This window comes from Odocoileus virginianus, chromosome 6, assembly GCF_023699985.2.
Source record: "Odocoileus virginianus isolate 20LAN1187 ecotype Illinois chromosome 6, Ovbor_1.2, whole genome shotgun sequence".
NCBI lineage: Eukaryota > Metazoa > Chordata > Mammalia > Artiodactyla > Cervidae > Odocoileus > Odocoileus virginianus.
In genome coordinates, this window is record NC_069679.1 from 47,728,526 (window position 1) to 47,741,895 (window position 13,370).

A 13,370-nucleotide genomic window follows, 5' to 3' on the forward strand; every position below is an offset into this window, starting at 1 on the left:
TGGGGCTGGATGCCATGATCTTATCTTTTCATGTTTAGTTTTAAGCCAGCTCTTTCACTCTCCTCCCTCACCTTCATCAAGAGGCTCTTTAGTTCCTCTTTGCTTTCTGCCATTAGAGTGGTATCATCTGCATATCTGAGGTTGTTGGTTGTTTCTCCCACCTATCTTGATCCCAGCTTGTAACTCATCCAGCCTGGCATTTCTCATGATGTGCTCAGCATATAGGTTAAACAAATAGGGTGACAGCAGTCAGCCCTGTCATACTTCTTTCTTGATCTTGAACCAATCAGTTGTTTCATGCAGGATTCTAACTGTTGCTTCTTGACCTGCATACAGATTCCTCAGGAGACAGGTAAGATTCTGATATTCCCATCTCTTTAAGATGGGACAGGTAAGATAAGACAGGTAAGATTCTGGTATTCCGATCTCTTTAAGAGCTTTCCACAGTTTGTTATGATCCACACAGTCAAAGGCTTTAGCGTAGTCAATGAAACAGAGGTAGATGTTTTTCTGGAATTCCCTTGCTTTCTCTATGATCCAGCGAATGTTGGCAGTTTGATCTCTGGTTCCTCTTCCACTTCCTTTTCCCTGTATCCCTCCTCAATTTCCCCTTCTGCCATCCCTCATTAATACCTTTTTCTACCTGTGTCTCCTAAGGATTTGCTCTTGGCCTTGTTCTTTTCTAACAATACACTTTCATTTGGAAAAGCCTGCCCACTTTTCATTTGGGAAGTGGAAAAGTGAAGTCGCTCAGTCGTGTCCGACTCTTTGTGACCCCATGGACTGCAGCCTCCCAGGCTCCTCCGTCCATGGGATTTTCCAGGCAAGAGTACTGGAGTGGGTTGCCATTTCCTTCTCCAGGGGATCTTCCCAGCTCAGGGATTGAATCTAGGTCTCCCACATTGCAGGCGGACGCTTTACCCTCTAAAGCCACCAGGGAAGCCCTTTTTCATTTGGAAAAGCCCACCCATTTTTCCAGCATGAAGCTAAAAGTTCCCAAAGCTGTGGTCTAACCTGGTCCTCTCTCCAGAGCAAGAATCCTGCCCTTCAAAGTCATCTGGGCTTCATCTCCTTACTGTCCAGGAGACACCCCAACTCAGCACAGCTACACCTGGACTGTTACCTTGCCGTCACCCTCTCTCAGCTCTTCTGGCGACCTCACCAGCCACCAAGTCATTCAAAATTAAATTGTGAAGTCATAAGAAGAGTGAAATCTCCTATACACGTGATCTCAGAGCAAAACCAGGACATGGAGAAAGCAGGCATTATTCCCAGTTTATAGATAAAGATACACATCCACAGAGATTATTTACCCCAAATCACAAAATAAGTGGTAGATTTCCACTATTTAAAGCTGCATCCCCCTCCAAAAAAAATTGGAGGGACAGAAACAAATCTAAATGTTCAACCTAAAAATATATAAGCCCAGACTTTGGGGTCAAATGGGTATATGTTCACACCCCACATATGATCTTGAAGCACTGCCTAGAAACATTTCAGAATCTGTTTCTTCACATCCCTGGGGTGGTTATAAGCTTTTCATGTGTGCTCAGTTGCTCAGTCGTATCCAACTCTTTGCAATTCTATGGACTGTATGGAATTTTCCAGGCAAAAATACTGGAGTGGGTTGCCATTTCCTCCTCCAGGGGAATCTTCCCGAACCAGGAATTGAACTGGAGTCTCCTGCATTTCCTGCATTGCAGGCAGATTCTCTACTACTGAGTCACCTGGGAAGCCCCATTCAACCCAAGCACATAGGTAAATATTCAATCAAATAATTGCTGAATGATTAAATACATAATGACATTTCTACACTGTGGAATATTACTCAGCTGTTAAGAAAAATTAATTTGGAAAAAATATAGGTATTTGTCTTATATGAAGAAAGCTTGATAGTCTATGATTTCAATTTTCCTATATACATACATGTACACATATATACATGTATATTATTTATACATGTACACCCATACACCTATACCTACATATCAATACATCCCTTTATAAAAATTTGTACTGAAATATAGTTGATTTACAATGTCATGTTTAATTTCTGCTGTACAGCAAAATGACTTGGTTATACATATACATATTATTTATTTTTCATCCTTTTTCATTATAGTTTATCACAGGATATTGAATATAGTTCCCTGTGCTATAGAGTAGGACCTTGTTGTCTATCCATCCTATATATAATGATTTGCATCTGCTAATCTCAAAATCCCAATCCATCCCTCTCCCCTCTCCTCCTTGGCAACCACAGGTATATTCTCTATGTCTGTGAATCTGTTTTTGTTTCATAGATCACATACCCCCTTTTTTTTAATAGAGAAAAGGGGAAGAAACTCTCCCTCCATTCACATTCATGAACTTTTTTTTCTTAATCCTGGAACAGAATCAACCACTCTGTATGATGAGTTTGTAGGCAATTTTAATTTCCATCTTTTTTGCTTTCCTTCCATACTCAGTGAGAATGTATAACTTTCAGCAGATTTTTATTTTAAAAACCACCCCTAATGAGATCCAGTGGACTTGTCCACTGCTTATCCTTCTGACTTTCTTGCAGGTTTGTCCCAGGTCCCTCTATTTCCTTCCTTGACACTCATTCTTCCCTCTGTTCCCCATGATCCTCTTCCCCATCAGACCAGGCCTCCATGGGTTCTTTTCATGGGCTCCTGCTGGCTTGCTGGTGGGGGCGATTCTGGGCTTCTCTCCTCAGCCCCCTTCCTACTTACCCCCTGCCCTGGCTTCAGTTCTGCACCTCCACCTTATCACACAATCCCTTCTGAGCCCACCTGGCCTGAGCCTCCATGCCAGGTATAGGAAGTATGAATAGTCAGGGTGGATAAAGAGCTTATAGATTTGAGGCCAAGGGCAGCAGAACCTTGCAAGCCAAATGGACCGGCTGGGTGAGCTTGCTGACTCAGCCATTTTGGCTCTAGACTGTGGCCTTGCTGTTGCTTGCTGACCAGCAGTGTGTACATCCTCTGTCCCTGACCATGTTCCCTCCCGACCCCCATCCCAAACACGAGTGACTTTCAGTTTCCACTTGTTCATCCTCACATTGACTTTGTCTTTATTACTTTTACAATTTGAGGAAAAGAAGAGGCATTTAAAATTCTATTTTAACAGGATTATTAGCTTTTAGGAGGTATTGGTCATCCACCCCCAAGTTTGATCTGTCTTTCCAAAAAAGTTCATTATTGAAATGTTGTTGTTCAGTCACTCAGTCATGTCCAACTCTTTGTGGCCCCGTGGACTGCAGCCCACCAGGCTCCTCTGTCCATGGGATTTCCCAGGCAAGAATACTAGAATGGGTTGCCATTCCCTTCTCTCGGGGATCTTCCCAACCCAGGGATTGAAACCCATATCTCCTGCATTGGCAGGCAGATTCTTTACCACTGAGCTACCTGGGAAGCCCATTGAAAAGTTAATATGATATTAAGTATTATATGTATCTATTTCTGAAGGAATTAGAAATTATTGAGGTCTTGTAATAACCTATAATGGAAAAGAATCTAAAAAAGAATATATATAACTGAATCAATTTGCTGAACACTTTAACATAGCACTGTAAATTAACTATACTTTAATAAAAGAAAAAGAAAAATGTATTGGATTTTGTGTGTATCTTAGAGCTGAGAATAAGAGATATCATGGCCCCAGTATTATTTGCTGCCTCCCTATCTCCACCTTATTTTACTCAAGTCCATCAAATAGGGATAGCCCAGTCAGGAAACTTATAGGAAACAAAGGTGTTCACCCTTTAGACTCACATTAATAAGTTTTTAACCTAGTTTTAAATTAGCCCCATTCACCCTTAGTGACTGATATTCCCCATCAGCTAGCATTTTGTCTATCTTTACTTTCTTGATTTATATTATAAAATATGATTATTTTATGAGGTCGCAAAGAGTTGGACACAACTGAGCGACTGAACTGAACTTATAGATACTGATGATTATTTTACTCATTCTCAGATATAAAAACATACAGTAACTAAGCATTTTCACCCTGCCAGAAAAGTTCCCCCTTCCATTACAAAAAATCACTTTCTTAATCTTTAAGTGGAAAGCAGTATCAGTTTCCTTATTGAAAAGCCATATCTTATTAATTGCAAGTGGGTGAATATGACGACTGTGGATTTTAAAGGAGAGATCAAAGAATATGAGAGGAAGAATAATTGAGAGAGGAGTACATTCCTAGAGAAAGCAGGTGTTTATGTCAAGAGTGATGGATGGCATATCCTAAAACCAGCAGGTTCTATAAGCACCCAAGCAGGATCTCTAGAGACTATCACCTGTCTTTCCCTTCACCCTAGGAGGGAAGTCAGTGATGGGCTAGCACTTTCTCATGGGTAAAGAAGTTTGGTTCCAACCATCCTTGGTTTTCTTTATTTCATTTTTATTAAAAAAAAAAAACTCTCCACATAAAAATAGCTCTGCAGGGCTTCTTGGTGGCTTAGTGGTAAAGAATCTCCCTGCCATGCAGGAGACACAGGTTTGATACCTGACCCAGGAAGATCCCACATGCCTAAAAACAACTAAGCTCGTGCGCCACAAACTATCGAGCCTGTGCTCTGGAGCTTGGGAGCCGTTATCTACTGAAAGCCCAAGCAGCCTAGAGCCCATGCTCCGAAGCAAGAGAAGTCACCACAATGAGAAGCCTGCGAACGACAACTGGAGAGTAGCCCCCGTTTGCCGAAAGGAAAGAAAAGCCCACACAGCAATGAAGACTCAGCACAGCCAAAACTAAATAAATTCAAGCCAAAAATAAAATTATTTAAAAAAAAAAAAAAGCTCTGCAGTATTGTTACAACCCAATGAGAGTGGCTGAGGTCTGAGCCAAGTCTGAAGAGGGGTGAAGGTCAATGGTCATTAGGGTCTGAGACTGTCATATAGGCAGGATAAAGACCATGGACGAGGACTAAGCACAGCGTGGTCAGGTGGTTGAGGAGTCAGGTCATGTGGCAGGGAAGCCAGAGGGGCCATAGGTCTGGCCGATTCTCTTTTTTTAACTTTATATTTTGTATTGGAATATAGCTGATTAATAGTGTTGTGATAGTTTCAGGTGAACAATGAGGGACTCAGCCACACATATACATGTATCCATTCTCCCCCAACTCCCCTCCCATCCAGGCTGCCACATAATATTGAGCAGAGTTCCATGTGCTATACAGCAGGACCTTGTTGGTTATTCATTTTAAATATAGCAGTGTGTACATGTCCATCCCCAACTCTGTAACTATCCCTTCCTCTCATCCTTTTTCCCAGCACCCCTAAGTTTGCTCTCAAAGTCTGTGAGTCTCTTTCTGTTTTATAAGTAAGTGCATTTGTATTTCCTTTTAGATTCCACATATAAAGGATGTCATATATCTCCTTCTTTGTCTGATTTACTTCACTCAGTGTAACATTCGCTAGGTCCATCCTGTGTGGCTGCAAATGACATTATTTCATTCTCTTTAATGGCCGAGTAATATTCCATTTTATATTTGTACCACATCATCTTTATCCATTACTCTGCCAATGAACATTTAGATTGCTTCCACATCTTGGCTATTGTAAACAGTGCTGCCATAAACATTGGGATGCATGTATCATTTTGGATCATGTTTTTCTCCAGATATATACTCAGGAGTGGGATTGCAGGGTCATATGGTAGCTCTATTTTTAGTTTTTTAAGAATCCTTCATACTATTCTCCATAGTGGCTGTACCAATTTACATTCTCACCAACAGTGTAGGAGGGTTCCCTTCTCTCTATACCCTTTCCAGCATTTATTGTTTGTGGATTTTTTGATGATAGCCATACTGGCTGCTTTGAGATGATACCTCCTGAGGGCCACTTGGCTTGCAGCAGCCAGACAGACATGGCTGCCCCAGCCTTCCTGAGCCTCACCACCTGGAGAGTAGCCCCCTTTAATATTAAAGAGCCCAGAACTTTGAGAAAAGCTGGCTTCCAGCTGGGGGCTTCTGGCCTCTTACCTCCACCCCAGGAGCAAGTCCTTCTAACTTCCCTTCCAGCCAGTTTCCTTGGCCCCAGGTCTCTGCTTCATCCTTAGTGCTTCGCTTCCCTGCAGCCCCTCCCAGCTAGGTGTTCCTCTCCATTTCCTCTGCATTGATCCTCCCACCCATCCCACAAGCCCTCCCGAGTGCTAGAGGGACTATGGCAGTGGAAACGCCAAGATAAATGGCTGTGACTGGAGACTTGTCATGAAGCAAAGATATTTAAAGCTTCCAGAGGGAAAAACCAGGCTCTTAACAATGCACTAGTCAGAGAAAACCATAATTCAAAAAGAAACATGCACCCCAGTGTTCACAGCAGCACTATTTACAATAGCCAGGACACGGAAACAGCCTAAGTGTCCATCAACAGAGGAATGGGTAAAGATGTGGCACATATAGAGAGTGGACTATTACTCAGCCATTAAAAAGGAACAAAGTTGGGTCATTTGCAGAGACATGGATGGTTCCAAAGTGTCTCATACAGAGTGAAGTAAGTCAGAAAGAGAAAAACCAATATCGTCTATTAATGCATATATGTGGAATCTAGAAAAACAGTATAGATGATCATATTTGTAGAGCAGAAATAGAGACACAAAGGTAAAGAACAAATTTATGGATACCTGGGATCGACACATATACACTACTGATACTATGTGTAAAATATGTACCTGATGAGAACATACTATATAGCACAAGGAACTCTGTTTAATGCCCTGTGGGGACCTGAGTGGAAAAGAAGTCCAAAAGGGACAAGGTACATGTATACATATGACGAGTTCATTTTGCTGTAACACAACATTGTAAAGCAAATATACTGCAATAAAAATGAAAGACAAACAAAAAACAAGGCACTAGTTTTTTTTTTTTTTTTTTAAGGCACTGGTTTTCTATATAGCAACTGCTGAGGACTAAACAACAGTGTTGCAGTATCTTTGAATTCTCAAGGCAAATGACTGGTGATACAGAGTTCTGAATGCAGTCAGACTATCAGTTAAGTGTGTGAGGTAGACTAAATCATTGTATGATAAAGTAGATCTCAAAAAAATTACCTCACTGTGCTCCCTTCCTTAGGGAGCTGCTAGACCAGGAGTCAGCCAACTGACATCCCCAGTCCAAGACGAATCTGTCACCTGTTTCTGTGGGTCCCACAAGCTAGAAGCATTTTTACTTTTCTAACGGTTACACTGTCAATGGTTTTATAGGTACTTTTTTGTACTTTTGGCCCTTAATTCTCTGGCCCTTTAAGGTAGTTTGCTGATGCATATACCAGACAAAGCGTTACACCGAAATGGGGACCAAGTTAAGAAAAAGGAAGCTGTGAGAACCAAGAAACAGGAGATAGATACAGGAAAGAAGGAATCAAGAATGAAGGGAGAATTGAGCTGAGAGCCTGAAGCGGGCGAAGAGACCTTTGCACCCAGATTTGAGCCAGGGCACACAGCGCTCCCAGAGGAGTCTCCAAGAAAGATTAGTTGATTTGTTTGAACCTCTTGTGAAACACTTTATATTCTGCTTAGAACTTTGAGAGTGAATTACTGCCTGGTAGAGTGAATTACTTGGAGAAGGAAATGGCAGCCCACTCCAGTGTTCTTGCCTGTAGAATCCCAGGGATGGGGGAGCTGGTGGGCTGCCGTCTATGGGGTCGCAGAGCCAGACATGACTGAAGCGACTTTGCAGCAGAGTGAATTACTGCCCGGTAGATAGAAAACTAACCAAAAGAAATACAAGGCAGTGCTTAACTCCTGGGAAAACAAGATGAATAAGAAAGGAAATGCTGTCATAGAAGTGACAGAACATACATGACTCAGCTGTGAATGGTATCTCTATCACAGCAATGTAATCACTTAAGTTTGATTTAACCAAATATTGAAATAGAACCAAATCGGAAGGTAGAAGGAGAAATGAATGGAGGAGACAGCTAAATTCTCACCTTCTGTGAAAGGAAGTTAAACATAATTATTAGTAATCACTAATAATTAGTAATTATTAGTTGCAACTGTTATAAAGTGTTTTGCCTCCAAAAAGCCAGCATCAGAAGTGGGCCAGAGGCTACAGCATTATGAGCCTTATGGCAGGATTTAACTTTTTTAATAATGTACCTGTATTACTTTGAAAAAAGATTTTTAGAAATAAAATTAAAAAGAAAAGTAACTGGTCAGCTCAGGGTGACCATGCCCAGGTCGGGAGGGGGCAGCGTGACAACCTCAGGCCCCTGTGTGGAGGAAGCAGGCATCAGTGTCCTGAGACCCCACCTGCTTCAGTCATCATTATTGTTCCTGACGTGAGTGTGAGTGGATTTCAATTAAATGTCAAGAAACTGTTAGCCATTCATTCATGCAACAGTCTCTATGTTTCAATCCCTGGCTAAAGTTGCAGTGTTAAATTAATGACGATTCCTGCCCTCAAGTTGTTCACAGACTGGTGAGATATAAAGTCCCTCATGCAACCAATGGATGATTGCTGTCCATGGTGATAAGATATAACAGAGGGAAGGGTGGTTGCAGAGAAATGTTGCTGAGACGTCAGCTCCCCGTGGGGATCCCCGGAGGTTACTGAAGAGGAACTGGTGGTGGGGCAGAGCCCGAGTTCAAGCAGAGGGAACAGAAGGCATAAAGGTGCAGCGGGGACCCAGACACCAGGGGCAGGACAGGTGGCTCCTGTGCGCTGCCTGGGGCCAGGAGCTCAGAGTCTGTGGAGGATGAAGCTGGAGAGGTGGGCTCAGCAACCAGCACCCCATGCTGAAGAGTCTGACCTTTATCTTCAAGGCCATGGGAAGCCAGCCAGTCGATCAATGTTCTCCCTGGTGGAGGAGCATCATGAAAGCCAACTGTCAAGCTCAGTGTGGAAAACAGAAACAAAGCTGGGGCAGAGAGATGAGTGAGGAGACAGATAATCGTTTGGGTGAGAAATGATGAGGATTGGTACTAAGGTGGTGTCAGTGAGACAGAGAAAGGCAGATATATTTGAAGATGTAAAGGAGACTGAATCGACAGTCTGATGCCCCCTTAGATGCGAGAGGTGAGAGAGAGAAAGAAGGCAAGGATGGCCCCCACGTTCTTGTCCAGACACTGGGCAGGCAGTGGGAGGTGGCTGCCAAGGGGTGGGAGATAGAGGCTGAGGGAAGCTCTGAGCACGTGGAGCGTGAGAGGCCTGGGAATCTAGGTGGAAAGGGCTGGCAAGCAGGAACATGTGGGGCTGGGCCTCAGCAGAGACACCTGGGCTGGGAGGCATATTGGGAAGAACAAGGGGTGACATCTCACACTCTGGGAGAGTGTGTGGCAAGAGAGTAAAGGGCCCTGAGCAAACGGAGAACACCTAGGCCTCAGGCCTGGGCAGAGGGAAGAGGAGACCTGGAAGAGGCTATGAAGAGCCAAGACGGGGGAATCCAGGAAGCAGAGACCGAAGAAGTGTCGCGGGCTGCTGGAGGTCAGATGAGCCAAGGCCCGAGTGTGTGTCGCAGGGTGCCACAGGCATTCCCTGCCCCAGAAATACAGCAGAGGTAACACATGTGGCCACACCCACTGATGCCCCATAGAACCCCCAACTCCCATGCCGTGACAACAAAGTGTCCTCCCATGTCCAGTCACTCCCCCGGGACAACTAGAGGCTGACCTTGTGAGAGCTGATGCCAGAGTCTGGGGTGAAAGCCAGGGTAGGACAGGACCGCAGCTCCTCTGTCCTCTTGCGGCAGACCTGCCTCGGGCTTCTTCCTGGGTCCCCGGGCTCACCCTCTTCCCCATGACATCACTTCCTGTGCTGACCAGTCAGTGTTGGGGTTTGAGGCTTAAATCTATCATCGAGCTCCTTCTATGTGCCGGGGACACCATGGCGGACACAGCAGTCCCGGTCCTCCTCTCCTGGAACTTGCAGTGAACGAACATGTGACGCCAAATGGAAGGTCCCTGAACAGGCCCCAAGAACCTAGTTTGTTCTGGAGAGAAGGAGGGCTCAGAGGAGAGGGGGAAGGAAGACAGCAAGGGATGCTTGGATCTGGGGAGAAGCTGCACTGAGCCATGGGTGAAAGCACGGAAAGGATGAGCCAATCTCTCTTGGGGGCAGAGAGGTGGGATGACAGGGCTGTGGGCCTGGTGAGAGGAACAGGGCCTGGCGTGTGGGACACAGCTCCCGTGTGCAGCTGCGTCAGCACAGGGCAGCCTGCCGGCGCTGGCTGTCTGCGGCTTGGTCTGCGGGTGCTGAGGTCAGCACCGGGAGAAGCCTGGGGGAGAGCCTGCTGACCGCTGCTCTGTGGCGAGCACGGGCTGACAGCTGACAGAGAAGTCAGGGGCCCTGGGGCTGGAGTGGGGAGGAGGGGAGAGGGAAGGTGTAATTTTGGAGGAAAGCCACAGGAAAGGAAGCTGGAGGCTCCAAGGTCCATGCCCCAGGTTTTCAGAAGGACGGAAAAGCAGGAGGCATTCCACTGCGGAAACCACTGGCAGTGCAGAGCTGAGAGAGAGCTTGGAGGCTGGAGGGAAACCAGTGTGAGAGAAGGAAAGCTGAGAGTCTCTCCCATCGGCAGGGGCTCTATCTCAAGAATGCCCAGAGGGGTTTTTAAATGGACTTAAAAACTCAGTTTCTGATTCTGACGAGGTTATTATTAAATTGAGAATATAAAACAAATGAGTGGAATCATCTAGACTAGCTCCCAGACGTAGAAACCAGGAAGGTGAAGACTCGGGCCCACAGCACACGGGGAGTGCCCTGGGGCTCTTGCCTCCACTTCTCTGCTGTGGGCTCATGGAGACAGGACCCAGTTTTCCCCATATTGGGGATTTTCCCCAGACTTGGGGATGCCACAGCCCTGGCATCCTGGCTCCCCAAGACAGCAGTTATCAGCATCTTAGAGTGACTGGTGCCTAGTGACTTGATTTGAAACAGTGAAACTTTTTGGTGGTACTGTCTTATATTATCATGAAGTATAAATAACTTTCTTTGGAGGCTTTTACTGTCTTTGAGACAAGTATGGTGAAAGTTTAATTTAGAAAGGAAGCCTCAGAGAAAGACACACTTAGGGACAACTTCCAGAAAGGCAAGTCTCCACAGCTACTGTCTTGTTCAGAGTGGTTCCTTCAGAGGTGGGGTACCACAGAACTAAGGCACCCAACCTCCAGGGACCTGGCAGGAGAGCAAGCTATCCACCATCCCAACTCCCCTCCACAAACTGGGCCAGATATGACCGTGGCACCAATAGATATCCAAAATGTGTCTCAACTCATGTCTCATATCTCAGATCCATGAACAACAAGAAAAAACCAGTTACTCTAGAATACCCTTAAGGGTACTATAAGTCATATTACATATGCCCCTTTCCTGTTCATATTGACTGAAATCCAAAAACGTCATTGTACAAAATTCTTATTTCATGAAAAAAAAAATTAAGTAGAACATTAAGCAAAGCATAATATTGGCTGCCAAATCATCTCCCATCCAGAATTACCTTCTGGTTTCTTCACCCTCGTGTGATTCAACCTCCCTAGTACAGCAAATTGTTCATCTTTTTTAAGCTCACTAAACTGAGGGTTAACATATTACTGTATTAATCTCATTATAACACCTTCTAAGAGCATCAGTGCTTTGGGCTTAAATACCCACTGTCTCAGCCCATATTTTGTTTATTTTTCCAATATAGATAAGAGTTTGTTTCATTTTATTGCCTGCTTTAAAAAAAAAAAAAAAAAAAAAACCTTTTTAACTTTATAGCTATCCAAAAATTGGAGAATTCTGAAGACTGCCGTTTTTACTGCATCGGTCTGTTTACTAATTTCACATATTACCAAGTTGGCATCCTCCCACGGCTCTGAATGTGGCATCCTACTGGCATCCTTGTTAGCAGTCTGGTGGCCTGAGCCTGAGTGTTTGAGCACCTGCCTTGGTGAACAGTTTGGGAGCTGCCAGCAGAGAAAGAGAATCACCCGGAGAGACAGACAGACCTGTGCTATTCTGATCCCCAACAGCTCCTGAGCATTAAAATAGCCTGTGAGCGTGAGGGGCCGTGAATGGGGAGAGGCTCAGGGGTGGCAGGAGGGGTGGATGCTGCTGCCGTGGAGAGAGGGCTCCTGCTGGAAGTGAGCGCTGAGGGTATGATGAGGTGATGCACCGTGGCCCCCAGGTGCTGCTGCTGCTTGTGGGGCACAGACAGAGCCTGACTGGGCCAGGCAGACAGCTCTGCGTGACAGGCAAGGGATGGAGCTCAGCCCCTCAGCTGAATTCAGTACTTTTTTTGTTTTTTTCTTTTTTTAGTGAGATCAGTTCAGCCTGCACTTTGTGCATACATACCTTATTCCAGAATGTATCTTGAACAGATAGAATCTAGGCCTCCAAGTGTGAGAAAAGAACAGGCTAAATCATTCATCCAGACATTCACATAACATTTATTGGACTACTTCTGTTTGATGGACACTGCCCCAGGTGTGAGGTTCACACCCTCCCGAGCGTCAGCCTTCTTAGCGCCCAGGGCCAGTCACAGCGCAGCAGCCCAGGGAAAGGACTGCAGGCGGGCTGGACTCAGGTGTGCGGGCCACTGTCCCTGGGCGGGAGGAGGCCTTCAGCTGGGACAGACAAGCTGGGGCTCTGCCCCTTCCGCCCCGACAGGGGTCCCTCGGATTCACCTGTGGGCGCGCGGGGCCCAGGACTCTACACTTAGGGAGAGCCAGCTGTGTTTCTGGTGCTGTTTGGCTCTCATCTACCTGGCTTTCTTCCGCCAGCTGGGCTAGGGCACAGCCATCCTAGTGAAGGGGCGAGCCACCCTGTGGCTTCTGATTTCAGTACGACTGCTGACTGACACAGACCAGCAGGCCCCCCGTGGGAGGGCTGGAATGGGGGGAAGTGGAGCCAAGGGGTCTGCTTATGGGGCTGCCTCTGTTGTCACCTGCCATATCCTGGCTCAGGAAGGAGCATTAGGAGGGAATGCTGCCTTTGCCAAGAGACACCTTCAGACATCCTTCCCCTCTTCATGCTCCCTGGTGCTGGGTTATTTGTTACTGTCTCCAGGCCCTTTGTAGCAAAAGCTGTGAACAAATTAAAGTCCATCAAGAAAGAATTGGGAGAGGAAATGGGAAAATCAGAGCAGGGGGAGATTATATCATATATATATATATATATGTATATATATATATATATATATATAAAATCTAATTATTGACAGAGAAAAATATCCTCAGAATGTTGAGTGAAAATGCAGATTAGAAAATAGTGTTCATTGTTCCCATGTTTGTGAATATGAAAGTGCATATGCCTGGGAGAGTGTTTGGAAGAATATATATACATGCTAACCATTATGCACGATGGGATCATGGGGTGCTTACTTTCTTCCTTTAGCTTACCTGCCTTTTCTGATGGTTCTCAGTGTTCATGTATCATTTATATAATA

The 13,370-nt window shown here is 45.2% G+C and overlaps 1 protein-coding gene and 1 long non-coding RNA gene across 4 annotated transcripts in view; one reads left to right on the forward strand and one right to left on the reverse strand.

The window, feature by feature from the left end:
• Positions 1-1,123, reverse strand: part of LOC110133545 (uncharacterized) — a 143,338-nt gene extending 142,215 nt beyond the window's left edge. For all 3 annotated transcript variants that reach the window (XR_011488290.1, XR_011488286.1, XR_011488291.1), the window contains exon 1: positions 1,015-1,123. This is a non-coding gene — a long non-coding RNA (uncharacterized lncRNA). The remainder of the gene's footprint in view (positions 1-1,014) is intronic.
• The window catches only part of TNFAIP8L3 (TNF alpha induced protein 8 like 3), a 43,724-nt gene that overhangs the window by 11,430 nt on the left and 18,924 nt on the right, over positions 1-13,370 (forward strand). The gene's annotated exons all lie outside the window — the stretch shown is intronic.